Source organism: Mastomys coucha, unplaced genomic scaffold (genome assembly GCF_008632895.1).
Source record: "Mastomys coucha isolate ucsf_1 unplaced genomic scaffold, UCSF_Mcou_1 pScaffold21, whole genome shotgun sequence".
In the NCBI taxonomy this organism is placed as follows: domain Eukaryota; kingdom Metazoa; phylum Chordata; class Mammalia; order Rodentia; family Muridae; genus Mastomys; species Mastomys coucha.
Genome location: NW_022196904.1, coordinates 162,422,325 through 162,428,808, shown reverse-complemented (window position 1 = coordinate 162,428,808; position 6,484 = coordinate 162,422,325). Strand labels below are relative to the sequence as shown.

Here is a 6,484-nt window from a genome sequence, read left to right as displayed (position 1 = left end):
CCTTCAGTCTCTGCTCCCTAATACCAGCACTTGGGAGACAGAGGCAGGCAGATTTCTGAGTAGAGGCCAGCCTGGTCTACAGAGTGAATACCAGGACAGCCAGAGCTACACAGAGAAACCTTGTCTCAAAACAAAACAAAACAAAACAAAAACAAAAACAAAAACAAAAACAGTTAACAGCCTGTCCTACTCTTGAGGACTTGAGTTCAGCTTCTTCCAGCACTCACCAATAATGCTAGCTCCAGGGGGTCCAACACCTCTGGCATACAAGGGCACCTGAGCTCACATGAACATACCCTTCCCTGCATCCACATAGCTATAATTTTAAAACTAAATAAGTCTTAAAAGAATCCTTCCAGGCTTCTAATCTGATTTTATGAAATTTCCCATGATTCCAGCCAATATGGAGAAGATCAAGATAAAAAAGCATTCCTTATTCCTCTCTTTATGAGCAGCCATGGATTATCAATTGTTTCTGTTTTCTCATATGAGGACTCATGTAGTCTTTCAAAGGATGCTTGGGAGACCTGTGTCTAAGGGACAAAGGGAGAGATGGGAAGTAAATGAGAAAGCCAAATGACTGAAATTCAAATTCTATTTGCATGCCATTGTGCAAATCATCTAATTTTTCTAAGTTTATTTTCTGTAAAAATAGGATAATAATCCTTCGCGAAGGAAGTGTGAAAATTCAGTTGGTGATGTCTGATGCATTCTGAACCTGAGGAAAAAATCCCTGACGTTTCTAGAATTTGTGATGTCTGCTATGGGTAGACAAAATGGCAGATGGGACAATAAAGATAGAAATTCTTCTTCTTAGCCGGGTGGTGGTGCTGCATGCTTTTAATCCCAGCACTTGGGAGGCAGAGGCAGGCAGTGAGTTCATGGCCAGCCTGGTCTACAGAGTGAGTTCCAGGACAGCCAGGGCTACACAGAGAAACCCTGTCTCGAAGAAAACCAAAAAAGAAATTCTTCTTCTTATGCTATGAATGAGACATCAGTGCAACCAGGATATCTACCTGGTCTTTGGTGGTAACAGACCCCTGCTGCTGCAGGGCCATGGACCCAGTTATAGCTCCTGGTGGCAGCACAGACCAAGACTGAACCATGGTCCCAGGTAGCATCACTGGCTATTTACATCAGGCTGTTCCTCACTACCCTTAAGTCTCCAGGTCTGCCTCTCCTCACTTTGCCCACATCCTTCTCTTTCTCTGCCATTTCTCCATGACTTACTTGCTCCTCTTAGTGGTGCCCAGAGTCTCTGCGTGTCTGGGGTCATCTCAGGAGTGCTATGCTCAACTTGTGCATTATGGCATGGGCAGGGGTCACCGGGCATGGTCTGTCCCCCTCCCCCTGCCCAGGCCTTTGAGGCACTGGACCAGGGGTCATCTCAGAGTTGCTGCCAGTCTGGGCCCCATGGCACCAGTCTGGTGGTCATTTCCTGCTCGCTCTTCTCCTGCCCCGCATGAGGGGTCCCTTGTGAGTGTTGTCTGTCTTGGGCTCACTCTTGCCAGGGGCCTGTGCTGGACTGATGGTCTCAGGCTCACTTTTTTTCAGGAAATACTAGGTTACTAATCTTTCAGATGCTCATATGTTCAGAACACTGAGCAGAAACATAGCCGCTCTCCTCTCTGCCACCTACTGACACTGCTGTGACACAGCAGCCACACCTGCGAGGCCTCCAGGGGCAGGGAGCATTTCTTAAGTAATAAGCTCTGTAAACTTGAAGAAAAGAAATTTAGCTTTATGTGTATGGATGCTTTCCCTGCATATAATCTGTGTATCATGTGTGCCCCTGTCCCTGGTGCCCACAGAGGCCAGAAAGGACATTGGATCCCTTAAGGTTGGGATTGCAGATGGTTGTGAGCTGTCATGTGAATGTTGGGAGTCAAACCCTGTTCCTCTAGATGAGCAGCTGATTTTCTTAGCTTCAGAGCCATTTCCTTAGCTCTTAGTACTGTGAATTTTAAAATTAACCATATATCCATTTTGCTTTGACTTCTAAATATTTATATTTGGATTTGTGACTTGAAGCAACCGTGGAAGACAGAACTTATGAATGTCTTTCTGTATTGAGACAATTTATTTTAATGACTCTCAGGTCATCTAACCCAACAATGGGTATCTGTGAATGGGAAGTCCAGGAATCTAGTAGTTGCTCAGTTTCATGAGGTTGGTTGTTTCAGCTGGTCTGCTGTACAAGCTGGAACCCTGAAGAAGTAGGTCCCAACAGATGTGCTGACAAGTAAGTACAAGCAGATGATGAAGGAGGAAGCTTTCCTTTCCATGGTCCTTATGTAGGCTTCCAGCAGAAGGTACGGCCCAGATTAAAGGTGTGGACCATCACTCCTGGACCTAAGCTGTTACCTACTTGGAACTTGCTCCATCCCAGGCTGTTCTTGAACTCAGAGATCTGCTTGCCTCTGTCTCCTAGGATTAAAGGTGTGTACTGCCTTGCTTGGGCCTAAGCTTTTCATGATCACTATGCCTTAAGATCTGGATCAAAAGCCTGTATCTTTCTAGCCTCAAGATCTGGATCATCTCCATTCCTGGATTGTAGTTCATCCCAGATATAGCCGAGTTGACAACTGGGAATAGATAATCACATGAGCCAAGGACCAGGATCTGTCTTCTGTGCTTCTTACTAGGACAATGTGACCATCTACTTCAGGTCCTGCAGCTGTGCCCTGGCTGTCATGATGATGTCATGGTTACCTTTCTTCTCTTAAGCTGATTTCGTCACAGCAACGTGAAAACAACTCATTTAATACTCATTTCCTAGTCGGGTGTTAGGATTAGTATCTATAAAGACAGTTGTTTCTTAGAATATAAAAAGTCATGGAGATACTAATAACCAGAGAAGTAAAGGGTCCACATCGAAAAGCTAGCAAATCAAGATAATGGAGAATTCAGGAGTGCCCCGGGAAGAGTGAATGCTTCAGCTTTCCCACAAGGGGGAAATCTGCAGAGGGGAGATTTTTCCAGAAGCCATGCCATTAGCAGTTTACTCTCTGTCTTTTGCCAAATGGAAAAATTGTAGCCCCCACACTGGACAATTAGACAAGTGTACAGAAAATGAAATTAGGATGAATTGGAAATACAAGAGGAACTAAAAATGAATTCAGAAATAAAGCTAGTATTCAGCCCCAGGCATGGCCGCATAATCTCAAGACTGCAACAGCAGAAGTGGACATGGAGGTGTGTGCCTACAACCCCCGGTGCTCAGAGCTGAGCCCTGCAGGTCATCGACAGCCTCGACACACGCCTCAGTTCATATTCAGCACATGTCAAGTTCAAGGCCAACCAGGTCACACAGGCTCTGGTGGGCAGAGGAGACTCCAACTGCAGATCTGGAACATTAAACAGCATAGCCTTAACAGCTCGGTCTGTAAACTCAAAATTGAGCCTTGAGTTCAAGATGGTAGATTGAACTACCATCCTAGTTTAATCTCCAAGACTCACAAGGTAGAGGAAGAGAACTGACTCCCATAGTTATCTAACTATGTGTGGGTGGTTGCACCCTCTACTCCCAACCACCTCCCTCACATATAAATGCCTAAAACAATTTTTTTAAAGGCTGTGTCTCAAAAATTAAGATGAGAGAAATCAAGTAAGACATCCACTGCTCACCTCTGGTCTCTAGATGCATGCTCACTGTGATGGCTCTTCCTGTCGGCCGCCTTTCCGTCCAGCGGAAATAAGGAGGCAACAATGAGTTCTTCCCCATGCAGTTTAATTAGGGACCTTGTAATCTTGCTTCTTACATCTTACTTATTCCTATCTTACTTCTTCTATTTTACTACTTACATCTTTACATCTTACTACTTACATCTTACTCCTATTCCTATTCTTACTCCTATTCCTATTCTTACTCCTATTCCCTACATCTTACTTACTCCTATTCTTACATACATCTTACTTCTATCTCCTACATCTTACTTCTCTTCCTACATCTTACTTCCATATCTACATACTTACTCCTATCTATACAACTTACTTCTAATTATTTCCAGCCCCCAGCCCTTGTGGGTTAAATACTTTCCCTGGTCCCAATCAACATCAACTATGTGGCAAAGCATAATAGGCTACGAGAAATCATGCCAGCTTGCATCACAAACTAGAGGCACTCAGCTTTTCCAACTAAGGGCTTGTTTATCAATGCTCTCTGCTCTGGCCGGAGACCAGGTGTTCAATATATATGTATAGGGTGGCAGCTGCGGCTCCCCACATCTTCCTAGTTGTCAACTTGACTATGTCTGAATGAACTACAATCCAGAAATGGAGGGCACACCTGCCATCCAAATCTTGAGACTGGAAGACCCAGGTTATTTTTTTTTTAACTTTTATTGCATTATGATGAGAAAAGTTACATGATTTCAATTTGTCTGAATTTGTTAACATTTAAAAACATATTTTAAGTAAATAGAATTAAATCACATTCTTGTTTCCCTTTTGTACCCCAACTCCTCCCAAAGACCCCCTCTTTAATACCTACAATATCTTTTTTTGTCATATTCCTTAAAATTTATAAAATATTATAACAATAAAAATGAGTACTATAAAAGTTGTTTGATATAAAACAACAATCAATTTAACAGTGTTATATAGGTGTTTGTCTACAGCAATACTGAAAATACATGTTTTTCTCAGTATAAATTTCAAATAACTCCAAACATATTAACTGTATATTTCAAAATAATACATCACTACTAGTATTTTCTTAAATGAACATAAATATATAAAGTCTTTTTGTTTGTTTTATATTTAGTACAATTTAAAGTCTTGGCTCTTTCTGTGGTACAAGCCCAAAATAAGAACAATTTTTAGACATTGGATTTCATTGTAATAAGGCTGTACTTCAATGACCCTCACATCACCGAAGGATTTTACCTCCATCGTAGCTAAGCTGAGAGTTGATAGTTCTGCTGCGCCAAGGAATGAATTGTAGGCTCGATTTTTTGGATACAGACTTCCTGCTATGGTCAAAACTATTTGACTTGCGTGAGTGACTTTATTATCAGGCCACAGAGAACAGGTTACATTCATTTAAGAAATGGTGTGTATTAAGACAGTCTATCCATAGAGTCATTCACCAACTGTTTCATTGAACAGTAAGACCCAGGTTCTTAATTCAGATCTTGATGTGGGGGGATGACAGAACCAGATCTTGAGGCATAGTGATCATGAAAAGCTTGGCCTCAGGCAAAGTGGCACATACATTTAATCCCACAGGACAGAGGCAAAGCAGATCTCCAAGTTCAAGACCAGCCTGAACAAGAGACAGAGCAAGTTCCAAGTAAATAACAGCTTAGGTCCAGGAGAGATAGTCCACAGCTTTAATCTGGGCCGTACCTTCTGCTGGAGTCCTACATAAGGACCATGGGAAAAGGAAAGCTTTCTTCTTCATCTGCTTGCACCTACTTGCCAGTACATCTGTTGGAACCTACTTCTTCGGGATTCCAGCATATACAGAAGACCAGCTGAGACACCTAGCCTTGTGGGACTGAGCAACTATTAGATCCCTGGACTTCTCATTCACAACTGCCCATTGTTGAGTCAGATGGACTGTAAGTCATTAAAATAAATTCCCTTAATATAGAGAGGCATTCTGTAAGTTCTGTGACTTTAGAGAACTCTGACTTTCTCCTTTAAAACTCGCTGAACATATAGCACCTGAGAGAGGTGCCACCCACATGGAAAGTGGGGTTCCTACCTCGGGTTATTTAATCTTCACTATATACCTCACAGATATGCCTAGCGACTTGTCTCCTTGAAGATTCTAGATCATGCCTGGTTGGCAATGTTAAACATAGCAGCTATGAACCAAGTAAGTTATGTTCCCTCATCTATGCTTGAAGACATATCGCTTGTGTCCCCTTATTTCTAATTTGATATTGGCAGAAGGGATGTATATCAGAATGAAGGCTTTGGTGAAAAAGGACATTGTTGAAATGGTTGCTGAAATAAATTACCGAGTCATCCTGGGTATGGTTTTATACAGTGCATATTTCAGTGGCTGTCATCAGAGAATGAGCATCATGCACACTTCGTTTCTGCCCACTGCCCTTGTCCGTTCAGCATTAGCAGATTTAGGACTGCCAGAGTTCAGATTAGTTATTCAAAAGGATATTACTGACAGATTTCCAGGCCGAATTTCCATTTTGAGTATGGGATGCTAAGTTGAAAAGAAAGCTTTTATGCGTCCCTTTTGTCTCAGATCCAAATGTCATTAGCATCGACTTTATAAGGACTGTTTTAAATGTTTGGGACAAAAGGCTTTCTCCCCAGAATAGATCAACAACTGGGGCAGGAAGTGACAGTTAGGAAACAGGTGCTCTGTATTACTAGTCTCCCTGCACACTGTGAGTGGATCTGCTTCAGCAACAGATGTTTAGGGGACATTTCAGCTCCAGCTTCTGCTGCCCTCTTCTTATGGTCTTTTGAGACAATTTTATATTTTCTTTTTTTCTTTTTCTTTTTTTTTTTT

General features: G+C 42.2%; 1 protein-coding gene and 1 non-coding gene across 3 annotated transcripts in view; one reads left to right on the top strand and one right to left on the bottom strand.

The window, feature by feature from the left end:
- Prkg1 (protein kinase cGMP-dependent 1) overlaps positions 1–6,484 on the top strand; it is a 1,194,975-nt gene that overhangs the window by 712,393 nt on the left and 476,098 nt on the right. The window lies entirely within an intron of this gene.
- On the bottom strand, positions 1,557–1,689 carry LOC116104355. The gene has a single exon (XR_004123860.1). It is a non-coding gene; the product is annotated as a small nucleolar RNA SNORA17 (small nucleolar RNA).